Consider the following 17,709-nt stretch of genomic DNA (forward strand, 5'->3'; position numbering starts at 1 on the left):
AAAAAAAAAAAAAAAGCTGGATGTGATGGTTCATATCTGTGGTCCTAGCTACTTGGGAAGCTGAGACAGGAGGATGGCTTGAGACCTCAACTGCAGTGAAGGCTGCAGTGAGCTATGGTTGCACCACTGCACTCCAGCCTGGTGGCAGAGCAAGACCCTTTCTCTAAAAACACAAAAGATTTTTAAATTAAAAAATAAAAGATAAATACTAGGTATGGGTTTATATTGTGTCATGTGTTCCCATTTGAATCAGTCAAAATACGTAGAGGTTAGTGGGTTTGATGACCCTTGACACATATCAATGTATAATACAGGAAAACGGAGACACTTCCCAATTTGCCATCACATGATGACTTTAGGCACAGATGCCTTTGTACTATTCAGTGCAGTGTCACTGATAATCACAACGTGTCTCTTCCTCCTGGAGACAGCTACAGAATTTCCCCCAATTGCTAAGACTTGTACATAGCCTTTAAGATTCCTCCGAGTATGCTCTCTGCATCCTCTTCTGAGAATCTCTGGGTTCACCCTTCAAAGAAAGAGTCTCTTACCTGTTGCATGGCTCTAATGCTGCCAAGTTTCTTTTCCTCCTCCTGTTCCTTGTCCCCTTTATTATACTCCTTCACTACATAACTCTTACCACTGACTTTTTGCCATTTCAGTGTATGTGACATTTTTTTCCCCATCTGACTTCTATCTAAGCACTCCAACCTCTCCAAAAAGGTAGTTGAGGTTCTTCGCCCTAGAACATGGATTCTTATTTTTATTTTTATTTTTTCAGAGGTCTTTTTTTTTTTTTTTTTAAACACCTATTATGTCATGAATTCATAGGGAATAGGTTCCAGCAGCTCAGGCTCCTTCCCATTGGTTCTCACAAAGTGTGTTTCTCTGGGTGGAGCAGGCTGGTGCTTCAGTTGAACCCAGGTACCTTTCTCTTTGGCTTCTTTCTTTTTCTGATCATTTTCCTTCACGCGTTTCAGTAAGCTATCTCGGCTCTTAGAGTGCTTAATGTGCTCAATACGCACGTTAATTCTCTTGGCAAGGATCTTGCCCTTAACTTGTTTGTTTACAACAATGCCAACAGCATGCTGGGTAACACTGTAGACTCTCAGTTTTGCCATGGTAACACTTGTGGGGCATTCCTTTTTGAACAGTACCCATTCCCTTGATGTCAACGATATCACCTTTCTTATAGATTCGCATATACCTGGCCAAAGGAACAACTCCATGTTTTCTAAAAGGCCTAGAGAACATATATCGGGTGCCTCTCCTCTTTCCCTTTGTGTTTGTCATTTTGGCGAATTACTGGAAGATGGCGGTTCCAGCCGAAAGGCGAACATGGATTTTTTTTTTTTTTTTTTTGAGACGGAGTCTCGCTCTGTCGCCCAGGCTGGAGTGCAATGGCCGGATCTCGGCTCACTGCAAGCTCCGCCTCCCGGGTTTACGCCATTCTCCAGCCTCAGCCTGCCGAGTAGCTGGGACTACAGGCACACGCCACCTCGCCCGGCTATTTTTTTATATTTTTTTAGTAGAGATGGGGTTTCACCGTGTTAGCCAGGATGGTCTGGATCTCCTGACCTCGTGATCCGCCCGTCTCGGCCTCCCAAAGTGCTGGGATTACAGGCTTGAGCCACCGCGCCCAGCCACGAACATGGATTTTTAATGTGAAGTTCACAGGGGCAGCACCCAACACATACATATCCAAGGTGTTTGTGCATAGAATTCTGGGGGTCCATGAAATTGGATGGAAGAAAAGTCTATAATTTCATTAATTTCTTATGGAAATTGAGCATTTTCTTCCATTATGAATATAGGTAACAAACTGTTGTACTTTTTTTTTTTTTTTTTTTGAGATGGAGTCTCACTCTTGTCGCCCAGGCTGGAGTGCAGTAGCGCAATCTCGGCTCACTGCAACCTCCACCTCCATTCTCTGCCTCAGCCTCCTGAGTAGCTGGGATTACAGGTGCCTGCCACCACGCCCAGCAATTTTTGTACTTTTAGTAGAGGCAGGGCTACGCCATTTTGGCCAGGCTGGTCTTGAATTCCTGACCTCAGGTAATACACCCACCTCGGCCTCCCAAAATGCTGGGATTACAGGCGTGAGCCACCACACCTGGCTTTTTTTTTTTTTTTTAGATGGCGTCTCACTCAGTCACCCAGGCTGAAGTGCACTGGCATGATCTCAGCTCACTGCAACATTTGCCTACCAGGTTCAAGCAATTCTCGTGCCTCAGCCTCCCAAGTAGCTGGGATTAGGGGCACGCACCCCCATACTCGGCTAATTTTTTGTATTTTTAGTAGAGACAGGGTTTTGTCATGTTGCCAGGCTGGTCTTGAACTCCTGACCTCGGTTGATCCACCTGCCTCAGCCTCCCAAAGTGCTAGGATTACAGGTGTGAGCCACCACACCCAGCCAGCTGTTGTAAAAATTAAATGAAGTTTTATATCTATGTAATTAGCACAATGTCTGTTAAATAGTAAGCATTCAATAGATAAATAATAGCTATTATTAATGACTATTATAGTTCATTATTAGAGTTGATAATACTACCAGTTTCATGCAAAAGTAATTGTGGCTTTTGTCATTACTTTTAATGGCAAAAACCGCAATTACTTTTGTGCCAACCTAGTATTAAATAACAACTATGATTCTATGTAACTTCCTCCTCAACTCTGTCAAAAATTTTTTATGTTTTTTTTAAGAGACAGGATCTCGCTCTGTTATCCAGACCGGAGAGCAGTGGCTCCATCATAAGCTAGTCTCAAACTCCTGGGCTTAAGTGATCCTCCCACCTCAGACTCCTAAGTAGCTGGGACTGCAGGTGTGCATCACCACACCAGCTAATTTTGTTGTTGTTGTAGAGACAAGGTCTCACTATATTGCCCAGGCTGGTCGGAAACTCTTGGCGTCAAGAGATCCTCCCAGTTTGGCCTCCCAAAGTGCTAAGGATTATAGTTATGAGCCCCTGCACCTGGCCTAAGAAATGTTTTCTAATAGACTTTTTTCTTTAGAGCAGTCTTCAATTCACAGCAAAATTGAGCAGATAGAGATTTACCTCGAGATTTTTTTGTCTAAAATCATTCATCGTTAAAAGTATTCTGTAAAATAGTGACAATGAGAAATTCAGTTCAATTCAATTCAATGAATATTTATTAAAGAATTATTGTGTGCTGGGGTATATTAAAGAATATACTGTATGCAAGATGGTGATGATGATGATGATTACTATTATTATTATTATTATTTTGAGACAGGGTCCCACTGTTGCCCAGGCTAGAGTACAGTGATACAATCATGGCTCACAGCAGCCTCAACCTCACAGGTTCAGGTGATCTTCCCACCTTGGCCTCTGAAGTAGCTAGGATCACAGGCACGCCACCACCATACCTGGGTAGTTTTTTTATTTTTGTAGAGCCGGGGGTCTCCTTAAGTTGCCCAGGCTGGTCTTGAACTTCTGGGCTCAAGCAATCCTCCCACCTTGGCCTCCGAAAGTGTTGCGATTACAGGCATGAGCTACCATGCCTGGCCAGTGCTGAGATTATAAAATGGATAAGACCTGGCTTTCTGCCCTGTGTAGCTCATGGTCTAGCTGGAAAGATAACCATGCAAACAAACAGTTATGATAACTTGTATTAAGTACTAAACATTAGTATTTGCAAAGTGCTGTGACAACTTGGTAGACAGAAGGATTCTTTGGCTGAGGAATGAATCCTTGGAGCTGGAAGGCCTCACAGAGATGATATTTGAGCTGTCTGGAGGGATGAGTTTAGTAGGCAGAACGAGTACAGAGAATTGCCAGGGAATGCGAAGAACAACAGTGTTTCTAGAATGTAGGGTGTGGGAATAAACAGAGATGAACCTGAAAAGGTATTTAACCCCTGGGCCAGGCCGTGTCATAAAACTTGCTACTCAGTGTGGTTCCAGGACCAGCAGCATCTGTATCACCTGGGAGATTGTTAAAAATGCAAATTCTTGGCCCTGTGAGGTGGCTCATGCCTGCAATCCCAGCACTTTGGGAGGCCGAGGCGGGCGGATCACTTGAGGTCAGGTGTTCAAGACCAGCCTGGCCAACATGGTGAAACCCACATCTCTATTAAAAGTATGAAAATTAGCCTGGTGTGGTGGCACATGTCTGTAATCTCAGCCACTCAGAAGGCTGAGACATGAAAATCACTTGAATCAAGGAGGCAGAGGTTGTAGTGAGCTGAGATCATGTCACTGTACTCCAGCCTGGGTGATAGAGCGAGACTCCATCTCAAAAAATATTACAAATTATTGGGCTCCACCCCCCTATCTACTGGATCAGAATCTGTATTAGTGAAATCCCCAGGTGATTTATATACATATTGAGGTTTGAAAAGCACTGCTCTAAAACCTTAAATGCCAGGCTAAGATGTTAAGTCTTTATTCTGTGGTCCAGGTGTGTTATAGATCTGGTTTCTAGAAAGTAAGTCTAATAGCAGCACCAACCAACAGATTGGAAGGTGGAAAGCAGAAAGCAGGGAGGCTAGATAATAGAGGCTTTCCACAATACTCTCTGATTAAGTTTTTACTGGCCATCTTCCTCAGGTGAAACTGGCAACCAGTCCTGGTTTCATGGCTGAGCTCTGCTCATCTGAAGAGATGAGAATGGATCGTTAATGGGGGCTTAGAGCATCATCATATCAGCTATTAACTGGAGGGGAGGCAGTTTTTCCTTGATACTGCAATTACTTGCCCTGTGCCTAGAATGTTTGAACTAGACATTATTTTGTATCTATTGGTGCTATTTTAGAAAAAAAAAAAAAAGAACAAGAAGAAGAAGAAGAAATTCTGCAACACACCTTCTTCCGTAGTAACATAAGAACTAGTTTGTTAGGCTAGGCACAGTGGTCATGCCTGTAATCCCAGCACTTTGGGAGGTCGAGGCGGGAGGATTATTTAAACCCAGTCGTTTGAGACCAGCCTGGGCAACATGGTGAAACCCTGTCTCTACAAAAAAATTAAAAATTAGCCAGGTGTGCTGGCGAATGCCTGTGGTCCCAGCTACTCAAGAGGCTGAGGCAGGAGGATCATTTGAGCCCAGGAGTTTGAGTCTGCAGTGAGTTATGTTCTCAACACCATACTCCAGCCTGGGCGATAAAGAGAGACCTTGTCTAAAAAAAAAAGAAAAAAGAAAAATTAATTTTTTAGATGTTTGGTGTAAATTTAAATGGCCTAATGAATTAGTAGCACTTAAAAGTAGTATTAATAATAGTGACAATTCAAAATATATTAACTTTTATTTCTTAGCAAGATACTTGTCCTTCTAAAATGAAAGAGTATTTATTATCTGCAAGAAAATCTCCCTTCTTGACCAACATTGCATCCTAATGTATACCTGTGATTCTTTCTTTATTGTTGGTGTAGCCAGCAGAGTGATGTCTTAGAAGTATCCATAACCCCACATTTTATAGCAGAAACATATCAGAAGGGGCCCCATAGCAGTTCAGCCAACGGACACACCTATCCCCTTTTCCTACCTGACTATGGACAAGTGGGAAAATTAGAGCTTAGTTACTAAACCAAGTTCTAAATATACCATCACCACCATTCTCTGTCCCTCTTGTTCTGTCTCTCTCTCATACACACACACACACACACACACACACACACACATCTTTCTTCGGAAATTCCTCCATTGGTGTCATCTGTGAACAAGGCTAGCCCCATAGCAGATGCAGAAGAAATGAGGACATGCACACTAAATTAGGAAAAGAGACAAAAATATAATTTCACTTTATTATTAAAGAAAATACAAATGTGTATAAAAAACTACCTTGTAATTTGATTTGAACATTAAGTCCATTGTTACCTAACAATGTTTTGGAAGTATGTAGGGAGCACAGCCTATTGACAGGGTTTGGGAATGTCACTACAGATTGTGCCACTTGAGAAAGATTTGGGAACAGTCTGGGCACTCCCTCTCTGAAAGAGCTGTGGAAGCTACACAAAGCTTTCTAATGCTAGTAGCATGCCAGGTTTTCTAAGAGATGCATTTTCACTTTTTTGTTTTCCTAGTAGGATTACCACTAGTAGGATCTACTAGGATTACTACTACATCATAGAAAAACAAAAACAAAATCAAACCCTGTACTATTTTTCTCAAAATCAACTAGTTTCTAAGTTTAACTACCAGGTCAGACTTTGGCATTTACCTGGTATATCAGTTACTACTTTTAATACCATGTTCTTTCCTACTTTGATTTTTTTTTTTTTTTTTTTTTTTTTTAGATGGAATCTTGTTTTGTTGCCCAGGCTAGAGTGCAGCGGCATGATCTCGGCTCACTGCAACCTCTGCCTCCCAGATTCAAGTGATTCTCCTGCCTCTGTCTCCCAAGTAGCTGGGATTACAGGCATACACCACCATGCCTGGCTGATTTTTGTACTTTTAGTAGAGACAGTGTTTTACCATGTTGGCCAGGCTGGTCTCGAACTCCTGACCTCAGTCTCCCAAAGTGTTGGGATTCCGTGTCCAGTTTCTAGTTTGAAATTTTAGTAAAACTCACCGCACAGATTAGTTTAAACATATTCAATATTTTACTAGGTTAGCTCACTTCCAGTGAATCAAGGGTATAACAATGACTACTGAGGTTTAAATTGGGACATAAGAATAGTACTTTTTCTAATTAACTTTCTAAATAGAATAAAGCCACTAGCCACACTGCTCCTGTGCTCCTGTCCTTATCTCCCTTGTCTTGGTGACCAGGGGAAATGCCGACCATCCTCTGGTCATGACAAAAACAGAGTGGGAGAAAGGTTGTGGGCTACGGATGGACTGCCAAGTCCATGCCAGTTGTAAAAAGGGAAATTTTTAAGCCACAGCAGTCTTTTTGAGAACCCATTGATGCCAGGCAACACAAGAAGGAAACCTACATTGGCAGGTTTTGTTATTTTTTAACTTGACCCTGACAATACCTGCTGGGTTACTTGCACTTTCTGCCAAAGAAGTGTCAAATGAGGGAGGAAGTTTGCACACCTGGTGAATTAAACCTTACAATACCATTTGGAGAGAGACAAGAGAGAGCAAGGCAACTACAGAAAAGAACAGAGACAAGAAATAGAAACTAGGAGGGAGGAGGAAGAGTAAAGAGACAAACAATTTGAAGGAATTCTTTTATGACATTTTCCAAGATCACGTTACATCACAGGGACAGTAATAAGTATTATAGCAGCCCCAGAGGGACAATTCGCTACTCTGGGTTTGAGTTTTTGTACCTGGAACTCAAAAGCAAACTGCATCAGCCACTGTGCCTATCTTAGATTTTGATGACCTGTTTGGCTGGGCTGCTACTCTACGTCATTTTCAAACTCATATAATTAAACATTAAGTGGTCTCTTAATGGACTGTCTTTTCCAAAAGGGCCTTTGTTTAATTTACAATCAGCATGTCTATAGAAAACACTAAGTAATTGATTTTGCCCATTCCAGTGACATTTTGGTCATTCCTTTAATAGCCCTCCTTTTTTTTTTTTTTTTTTTTTTAATATCAGGAGTCCATTGGAGGCAATTGGAGAGGGTGAAGGAGTGGGTAGTTTCAAAGACATTCAGCCAAAGCCAAGCTTGTTAGCAGCAACTGTCACACAACAGGGCCAGGACACATAACACCATATGGAGCTTCAGCAGCCAGAGACCTCGAGACCCACATGTGTTCTTAGTGCAGAGCACCTTGTGTGCACCAACCTCCTTCCACACATCTGGGACACCTGGAAAGAAAGAGACTTGGGTAAGGAGTAGCACACACCGTGCTTCCTTCCATCCATTAGAATGCTGAATTCTGTTCAAATGTGTCTTGAAAAATATGTGTTTTTATTCATTAGACTGCTGACCAACATGAAGCTTCTGGTATTATTTCCATTTCCATACACCTTTAAACCCACTGCTGTTTCCTTCGGACTCAGAAGTTTCTGGCTCCTATAATCACCACCCATCATTATATTCTCCCTTAACAACAAATATGAGTTCCAGGGAAGCTGAAACCGTGTGTGTTCCAGACATTGAATGGTGTGTGGTTTAGAGAAGACCCCCAAATATTTGCTGAGTGAATAGATACATCTTTATCCTGGCCTAATTTTCCTAAATTTCAAAGAAAGTTTAAGTGGAAACTTAATTTTGAGTATGTCTGACACCTGAGAACCCTTTCCTGTAGCCATTCCAACATACATTTTAATGTCTCTAGGGCCAGAAAAACATGATATTTTTAACTCATGAAATTGTGACTAATGCAGTTAATGTCTACTGTTTGCAGAAATTTACAGTAGACATGAGAAGCTGGCAAGTGCTTGGTTATTCTTTTCAATCTCCTGAGGAGGTCAAAGCCGAAGTATCTTCAAGGCAAATGCTGACTCTTAAGTAACTACATTTCCCATGTAACAAATGCAAATCCACATGAACCTACAGAAATCCCTTTGGCAATAACATCATTAGTGACACAGCTGTCAAGAGAATTTTAAAAATAAGTGTTTAAGAAGCATACTGTTAGATAAAATGTAGATAGAAACTCACACCTAACAGGTCATTTAATAGTAAGCCCAAACCTCTGTTAATGCTGGACAGTTCCCCATGGCTTACTTCCAAGAGTTCTTTCTTCCCTAGTTTTGAATGTTCTAAACTGAAGTTTCTGACACTTGGCCTTAAGGGACTCTTCTATAGCTTGTGAAAGGTCATCACTGAGAGATTTCTCGTTTTCATCTCTTTACTACAAATTAGCCCCTTGGACGACCCTGGACAATTCTTCTGCCTGCCTGGTGGGTGGTGCCTTTTTAGACACTTGTAGGTGGTTAACAGGTCCTTGCTCCATTGCAAACATCACAAAAAACGTCTTGCATCCTGCCTGTGCCCTGGAACACATTTTGATTTTGCAATCTTAAACAAATTGACTCTTTGCACAGACCTGTGTGCTGAAGAACTGCTGAAGCTGGTGACTAAAGAAAGCTTTGCTGTTTGCAAATGTGGTCCATTTTGCCTAGTCATAATTTCTTGAGATATTAGCCCCTCTAGCCACTTACTTATTTTCTCTGTAATTCCTTAGAGAGCTGAAATGCCGTCTTCAGTAAATTTATCTGAACAAATTCATTACCCTGTTCTCTTCTCCTTCTGCCATCATCCATACTAGTTGATTTACATAAAGTCTTTTTTATTCCCAATTGTTTTCTTACTTCCTTTTTAAACCAAGAGCCCATTTACAAGTCTTCATTACTTTATTACTAAACTGCTTTATGCCACTTTTCTTACTAAATGCCAATATTTAGGGAGGAAAGTATGAAATGTGTTGGCAGCTCTGTTTGAGCCGCGTTTAAAAGGAAATGAAGACCATGTTTCATAGTGTTTTTATAGATGAGGAGGGTAATAAACATGGCCCACGCACTGAATTAACCTACATTATATTGTAATAAACGTGCCAGTATCATTCTCAATTATAATAAGAACAGGTTCTTATTCAGAGTGCTTGAACTAGAGCTACTTGCAGTGATGGAGAAATATTTTAAATCTTAGATGAAGAGGACTAAAGTGTGATCTAAAGACAGTGGGGTGGTTTGTTTGCTACAACTTGACTCCCTTGTAGAATTTGTTCTTACTTCCTTTTTTCCTAATATATTTGCAGATTTCTAAATTCTTATGGTTTCTTTGGTTGTTCAACAAAATATACAGAATATATGTGACAAAGACAAATACAATACAAAATGAATTTAACCATGCAGTTATGCTAAATATGTAGCTTGATATATGGTATGTAATATTATATCATCTCTCTTCTTGAATTCTTCCTACCATATCAGTGTTCCTGTCCTTTTAGCAAAATGAATAGACTCAGCATTAGTTCATCAAGGCTTCTGCTCTGACTCAGTGTAGCCAGCTAGAAACTGACTACAGTGAGGATGACAATAACAATGATAACTCTAGCAGGTAACATGAATTGAGCACTTACAACCTGCCAGACACTTAATCCTCACAACAAACTGGAAACTAGAAAGTGTTATTTTTCCTATGTTGTAGACAAAGACCCTCAGGCCCAGAGGGCTTAAATAATCTTCATGTGGACACATCTACCATGTTGTAGAGAATGTTGGATTTAAAACCAGACAATCCAACTATAGAGGCCGAATGCTTATTTGCTATCCTTAACTACTCCCCTGGTGAAACTAGAGGCCAATATTTTAAATAATTTTTTTAAAGTACCAATTTACATCTTTTTTTTTTTTTTTTTGGATACAGGGTCTTGCTGTGTCACCTAGGCTAGAGTGCAGTGGCACGATCTGGGCTCTCTGCAGCCTTGACTGCCTGGGCTTAAGCAATCTTCCCACCTCAGCCTCCTGAGTAGCTGGGACCACAGGCATGCACCACCATGCCCAGCTAATTTTTAAAATTATTTATAGAGACAAGGTCTTGTTATGTTGCCCAGACCAGTCTTGAATTCCTGGGCTCAAGCGATCCTCCTACCTTGGCTTCTAAAAGTGCCAGGATTACAGATGTAAGCCACTGGGCCCAGCCCTAATTTACATGTTTTAAAGCACCTGGAAATCTTATCTTCTTATTAGATACTGTTGTATGAGGGTTTCTATAACGTTGGGAGCATAGAGATACAGACCAAAACAACATTCGATTTGTATATGAGGTTGGGATAAAATAAACCAAGGCTCGGGAAAAGCTCAAGATATTCAGAAAAGATAAGCAGGATGAGCCCAGATTGTACTTCTACAAGGGAAGGTGCAGACTTCTATTGGCACCATATCTACTAAGTTATCAACGAAACACACAGGTGTAAAAGTTCTAGACCTAAAATGAAAACCAGCCTCTGGAAAGTGGTAAATTTGCCAATTTGGACATATCTTGGAAAGGCTAAGTAAATCACCTTGTCCAGTGCCCTGCTTATTAGTTAAGATATATGCAAATCATTTCAGTATGGGGGATCAATCATATCACCATCATCATCATCATCATCATATCACCATCAACACGATCATCATCATCATCATCATCATCATCATCATCATGAAGATGTGGCATCACTAGGCCAAAAGAACAGAGGCCTAGTCTCCTCTCCTTCCAGGCTCCAGGCTCTAGCCAGACCACCTCTCATTGAGCAGATACTAAGGAAAGATAGTTCTGAAATTGTAATCCCTTCCAAATACTCTAACCATGATAGTTTACCTCTTATCTAACCAGGCAAATGCTGTGACTCTCTTTATGCTGTTTGAAGCTTATATCAGCAAGACACTGGAGCCAAAGCCAGTCTTAAGCAGTGACAATACGTCAATGTTTATTCCATGCCCTATTTCCTCACAATCACTTAAACAATCATACAGTGTTACAAAGTGCACCACGTTATCAGTCAATCAGTGACTTTTTATCATAAGGAGTGTTCTTTTACCATTTGTATACAGTGCACCCATACTGTGGCTATTCTGTTTTCCCATTAGTAATTATAGCTTGTGTTTATTGTGTGTATTATTTTTGGGAGAAGATACCAAACAACGGGGTAGGGTTTGCAAATACCAGTTAATTAAAAAGGTAGGGCAGCAAACAAAGAATCCAGGAGTGAAGTTATTGAACAACATAGTGGGATGTCTTTGTGACATCATTTGCTGAAGGCTAAAATTCTATATATGACAACTTGGTCTTTGATCCTATCCAAAAGAATGTTTTGCTGAAAATACCTATTTTTTTTTTAACTTTTAACATCAATAACCAACTTCCAACACATGAACCTTAAAAAATGTATTGTTAAAATCGCTGCAATATTTTGATACCTCTTCAAATTTTTTATCTGTCGATCCTCTCTAGAGCAATCTAGCAAAATCAAACCGAATCATTTAAACTATGATATTGGGGTAGCAAGGGCAGAATAATTCCACCAGGCAGTAAAAACACATTTCTATAACTTCAGGCTAGAGATGAATACCCTGGGATATGAGGCTAAAACTGTTCACTCTACATATTTGAAAAGGGCAAATAGTATCAGTTCCCCTGCAGGCCACTTAGCCTGCTTTCCCCGCAGGCACCAAAACACAGGACAGTTTTTGTTCACTAGTACTCCCCTTTCCTTAATTCTCCACTGTTCTACCCACTTTACCCTGCCCCTTCTTGCCCTGAACTGATGCTAAATGAGCATATGGTGATCTGTACTGACCCTGCCTGTTGCAAAAATAAAGCTGTTTTCAAAACAATAAAACCAATTCTAGGTAGGACTTTACATTTTATTTTTTAAGGTGTATTTTCCCTGTACTGTTTGGCAAAAACATCTACTTCCACAAGCTTTTTCTAGTCATAGTCACAGTGATCTTGTTCACAGTTTATTGGGTAGGGAACACACACAGTTACCTTTCCAACCTTTCTAATTTGTATTGGATTCTAAGCTCCCACATCTTGGCCCTTGGGCATTTCCCTTGATAAAGCCCTCCTACCTTAGAGTCCAACGAAGACCAAAGACTTTGGATATGAAATTTTTAAAGTAACCACTGGAGAAGAGGCTTCAATTGTATTGGCCCAACTGGCAATTTGTAGAAGGCCACATGAATTGCTTAGAGATAACACTCTTGCCTTTCACCTTGCGGTCACCAGTTTGAATCAAGCAGAGATTAACAGTGTCCAAGGGTTGTTATCATCTGGTGATGGCTTGGGAGCTGATATGAAATAAATTGCTAGTATCTTGTGTCTACTTGCTGGAGATCACCCAGTTCAGACTATTTTGGGGACCAGATCCAAATCTTAGCTAAAATGGTTACTCTAAATGGAAGCCTCTGCACAAGGATCAAATGCTAAATAAACGCATAGATTATGCTACCTCTTGCGCTAATGGAAGATATCCTCCCAGACAAGGGTGGAAGCCAGGGAGTGATAGGTGGGGAAAATGGGCAAAATCTGTGCATTCTGAACAGCAGACTTCTGAATATTTAATTTAAATTCTATCCTGGCTCTCTTAGAGGTGATTTTACCATTTGAGCTTGATTTCCTCACCTGGATGGTACAGCCATGCCCTCCTTCTGACTCAGAGCTCTCACTTCTTTTACCTATTGTTTCATCCAGCTTTTTTTTTTTTTTTTTTTTTTTTTTGAAATGGAGTCTTGTTCTGTCACCCAGGCTCGAGTGCAGTGGTGTGATCTTGGCTCACTGCAACCTTCACTTCCTGAGTTCAAGAGATTCTCCTGCCTCAGCCTCCTGAGTAGCTGGGATTACAGGCATGCACCACCACACCCAGCTAATTTTTGTGTTTTTAGTAGAGATGAGATTTCCCCATGTTGACCAGGCTGGTCTCAAACTCCTGGACTCAAACGCTGCCTGCCTTGACCTCCCAAACTGCTGGGATTACAGGCATGAGCCACCATGCTGGGCCTTCATCCACCTTTGAGAGTCATCAAGCTTTAAAGAAAATGAAAACTTTTCAAAAGAAACATTTGGGCACTTAGGCATAGTTGGTAAACTTATGTATGTACAGAGAATGAGAGAGAGAGAGAACCAATCAAATAAATTTTCTTTTTTCATTTTTGAGACAGAGTCTTGCTCACGGCAACCTCTGCCTCCTTGATTCAAGCAATTATCCTGCCTCAGCCTCCTGAGTAGCTGGGACTACAGGTGCATGCCACCACGCCCAGCTAATCTTTTATATTTTTAGTAGAGACGGGGTTTCACTACATTGGCCAGGAGGGTATCGATCTCCTGACCTCATGATCTGCCCACCTCGGCCTCCCAAAGTGCTGGGATTACAGGTGTGAGCCACCGCGCCCAGCCAATAAATTTTCTTAAGCTTTTAATTAGGGCCAGGTAATTGCTTTTGTTGTTATTTTGGCTAAAGAGGGTTTTTAGTCTGAATCATTAAAATACTTGTTTAAATTTTCTACATTGCATTTCATGTGTAGATTCTGTTCAAAATCATTCTTGTTTAGTTCTTTTATTAGTTTTAAATTTGTCATACATAAACAGCCTCTTTAAAAATAATTCAAATTAGGTCTCACTGGGTAAAATTTAGAAATAAAAGTCTCTTTGGAGATTAATTTATTTAAATGAAATCAAAGTCTCAAAAAGTATAGGGTAGATTTACCAGTCCCTACGCCTGGATCTTTTCCAGTTGTTACCAAGAACTACAACGTTTCTATCTCCAAGTTCACGCAACATAAATATCATAAAGACAATGGCTCTTAATTCTGGGTTGTTACCAGTCTCTTTGTGAATCTGATGAAAACTGTGGATCTTCTGCCCGGTAAGACTACACTGCAGAAATACAGAAAACAATTTTTTTTCCATACAATTGAAATAATTCACCCATCCTATAGAACCTATTCATGGGCAACTATCTTCAAAGGATGCCTGAACTACAGATTAAGAATCTCTGAAAAAATATCAACTCAAGGATCTTGTGTTAAAAATGTGTACATAATCCACATTCTTATCAATACATATGAAGGAAAAAAGGAGACAAAACAATGTGCCCGCCCAAAATGGGCAGGAATCAAGGGTAGTGGTTTAATCAGCTAAAATCATTGGTGAAGATGAAGATGGTGAAAGCATGTTTCTCCCAAGTTTTCCACTTCTCCCTACCCCAAAATCAGAGGGCCGGAGTGAATCGACTGTTTTAAGACTAAATGAAAGCTATGTTTTTGGTTAAAGGTAATTAACAAACAGACTGAGAGCTTGTTAGCTTTCTAAAGCTTCAAGTGGTCAATTTAGACTAGAATTAAAAATAGAACCAATTTAATCAGCAAGAAGAGCAGTTGAAAGATGCATTTCAATTAGACTTGCATCAATTTAAATGTAAAAATATTAACGTGATTCCTCTTTCCAAAATTGCCCAGTTTCATCTTAGACTTCAATTTAAATACCTATTTGTTACATATATTTTATATCTACATGTATTTCTTTTTTATTTTTGCTCACATATCTGCCTCCCAAATAAAAAAAATTCCCTAGCATTAAGCAATAGCAATAAGGTTGGTTGGAAATCTCAAACCAAATGTAACTCAAAGGTCATGAAACTAACTCGGATTAGTGGCCATGAAGGACTTGCGGGGGTGGGGTGGGGTGTGAAGTGAGCTTTGTGTGCAACTGTAGTGTTCAAAAGCTCTAATTCAAAATTCATTTTAGGCCAATTCGTTAAACCAGCCGTCTAAACGGGCCCTGGCACTGGGTATCCGACCGCTCCACGCGCCAGCTGGTGAGGCCTGGAGTTGGAACCGGAAGCCGTCTCCAGCCGGCCTCCTAGGCCCTGGGTGCCCGGGTGGGCACACTTCCGCGAGGGCCCGGGGACAGCGCCGGCCAAATCTTGCGGGCAACGGCACACTCGGTTCCGGGAGGCAGGTACTAGGCCGGGAGCCTTGAGGCCAAGCCCGTCTCAGTTCCCGCGTCAAGAGGAAGCCTGCGCTTCGGAGCCCGCCCTGCCTGGGGCCGCGATCCAGGAGCGCGACGCGAAGAGCTCCCACGTCGTCTCCCAGTGTCGTTACACCCACTCACCACACTCTGATCCCCGCAAAGACTACAAAGGAGTGGGAAGAGGGCTGCCCTGGTACTCCCCAAGCCACCTCCGCCTCCGAGCGCGGCGGCGCAGTGTCCGGGGGCTCGAGTCTTCGCATCCGCCGGGCCAGCGCTAACCACCGGCCGCCGCTCTGGAGGGGACCCGGCGGCCCCGCCACGTGCGGCCGCGAGCAGGGCTCTAGGCGCCGCGGGTTTCAGGCCCGCTTCCGGGGGCCGGTGGCCGTCGGAGGCGCAGGTTGGGGGGGTCGTGAGCCGTATGTCCCCCGCAGCTGGCCAGAAAGCTGCCTCTGAGCTTCCTGAGTAACTCACTGCCTCCCCCGGTAGTCTCTCTGGACTCTCCAAATGACTTTTGCTGGGGGCACCGGGCACAGGGAGGGCAGGCCCCCGGGATGACGCAGGTGTGTACTTTACAGCCAGAGAAGGCCTAGCTTTCAGGGACATTGGCTTAGACGTGGGGGTGGAGAATGGGAGCACTGTCTCTGCCAAATTTTCCGGAGAAACCCCGGACTAGCTCTGTCCCTGGTGCCCCGGCCACTGCCAGCGGGTCCTTAGCGTTGTCGATTGCGCGCACCGGAGCCCGAAGTCTTCCCCACCGCGGGCAGGAGAGGCCCGCGAGCTCTCCCGGACGTGTCCGATCCTAAAGAGGGAAGCTGAGCAGCCACTTCAGGGATTGCACTCCGAGGGTGCCCGAGGCAGGGAGGCGCGCTGACCCAGCGAAGGAGGCCCCAGCCTTAGGACAATCCGGGCGTCCCGGGCGAAGGTCTCAATCTGCCGGAGCCACTGCCATTCAGGCATCGCTCCACTAAGGCCAGGGAGAAGAGGGGCATTAGCCAGCGACCCGCCCTCCTTATGTCCGGAGGTCACCCCACGCCTACAGGCAGGTTTTTCTGTCTACTTTGAGGAACACTACGCGGTTATTACATCGATTAAATGAAGAACACAGAAGTCTCTCGCTCTGCCGGGCAAAACCCTCTTAAGAGTATCGCAGCTAAAAAGTGGGTTGGCTGTAAGCTGATAATCAGGTAGATGTGGTCAGACACCCACTCCAGAACCTCTGCTACTCAGAGACCATGTTATCACACGCGACATCCATTAGGCCCCAGTAATCCGCTATCAACGCATTTTAGAGCCATTTGAATGTTAAGGAGATTTTTATTAATGGTCCATGATCCTAAAATGTGACTATTGGTTCTAGGAACAGATTTTAACAACTCAAGGCTGTGATGAGTGATTTTCTGGTTTCCGTTCAGCCTAAGGCCTCAAGAGATTTCATTTGGGAGATTGGGGGCAAGACCTAAGGGAGAGAGCCCTCACTCCACTAAGGACCTGTCTCTAAAGGGTACTTTCCAGCTTTTACCTGGGGAACCTGAGATAGAGGGGGAGCAGGCCTGTGGCTCCTAAAGGCAGCATTTGCAGGTCCTTTAATGGGGAGTCCAGGGGGACAAAAAAAGCAGTAGACAATTGTATAGCTACCAGAAACTAGCATCTTACTTTTAAAGAAGCCCTCAGCTGGAAATGTCACCTAGTGATGTCAAATAGACTAAGAAATTATTAATCAAAAGGCCCCCTTTGCACACCTGCAGTAGGCAAACTAAGGCAGGAGCAGTAGGGGTAGCAGGTAGCAGAGGATTCTGATTCTTGAATACCTTTTTTCCTTGTGGTGCTGAAACAGAAGTCAATCCAAACTTTGCCCACTTACCATTATATTTTCAGTGGGATTCTTTTTGTTTTCTTTGTTGTTGCTGTTGTTTTTTCTTTCAAAATACCGTGTTTCCACTAAGAATTAAAAGAAAAGGGGTGGGGAGATTAAGGAATAAAAGTAAGTCATAGACCTCATGCTGTTTGACTTTCCCTCCAGGAGAAAAACAAAATTTGAAGCGACCCTCCCCCTAGTGATAGCCTGGCTTCCCTGGCACCTGCAGTTATCTTTGACCAAATGGGTTGGACTTGGTAGGGATCCTTTATTTGAATTTGCTTACTGTTTGTTTGCAGTTGACAGCAGGTTGGTTTTTAAACATAAAACACACTGCTTGCAAGAGAGGAAGTCTGGCTGTTTCTCTTTAGCATTGGGGGGCCTCCCTTGGTTGTGAGGACTGCTGCATAGTAGAAGGCCTTTCAAACGCACGTCTGCTCCCTCCTTTACAGCCACTTCAGTATACAGAAACTTCCTCTAGTTTCCCATTTGGTTCCTTTTCCTTCCAACTGCTGCCATCACAAAAACTACC

General features: G+C 42.5%; 1 pseudogene; it reads right to left on the bottom strand.

The window, feature by feature from the left end:
- Positions 1-804: 804 nt before the first annotated feature.
- On the bottom strand, positions 805-1,328 carry LOC105526008 (annotated as a pseudogene).
- Positions 1,329-17,709: the final 16,381 nt, after the last annotated feature.

This window comes from Colobus angolensis, unplaced genomic scaffold (assembly GCF_000951035.1).
Source record: "Colobus angolensis palliatus isolate OR3802 unplaced genomic scaffold, Cang.pa_1.0 Scaffold57, whole genome shotgun sequence".
In the NCBI taxonomy this organism is placed as follows: Eukaryota; Metazoa; Chordata; class Mammalia; order Primates; family Cercopithecidae; genus Colobus; species Colobus angolensis.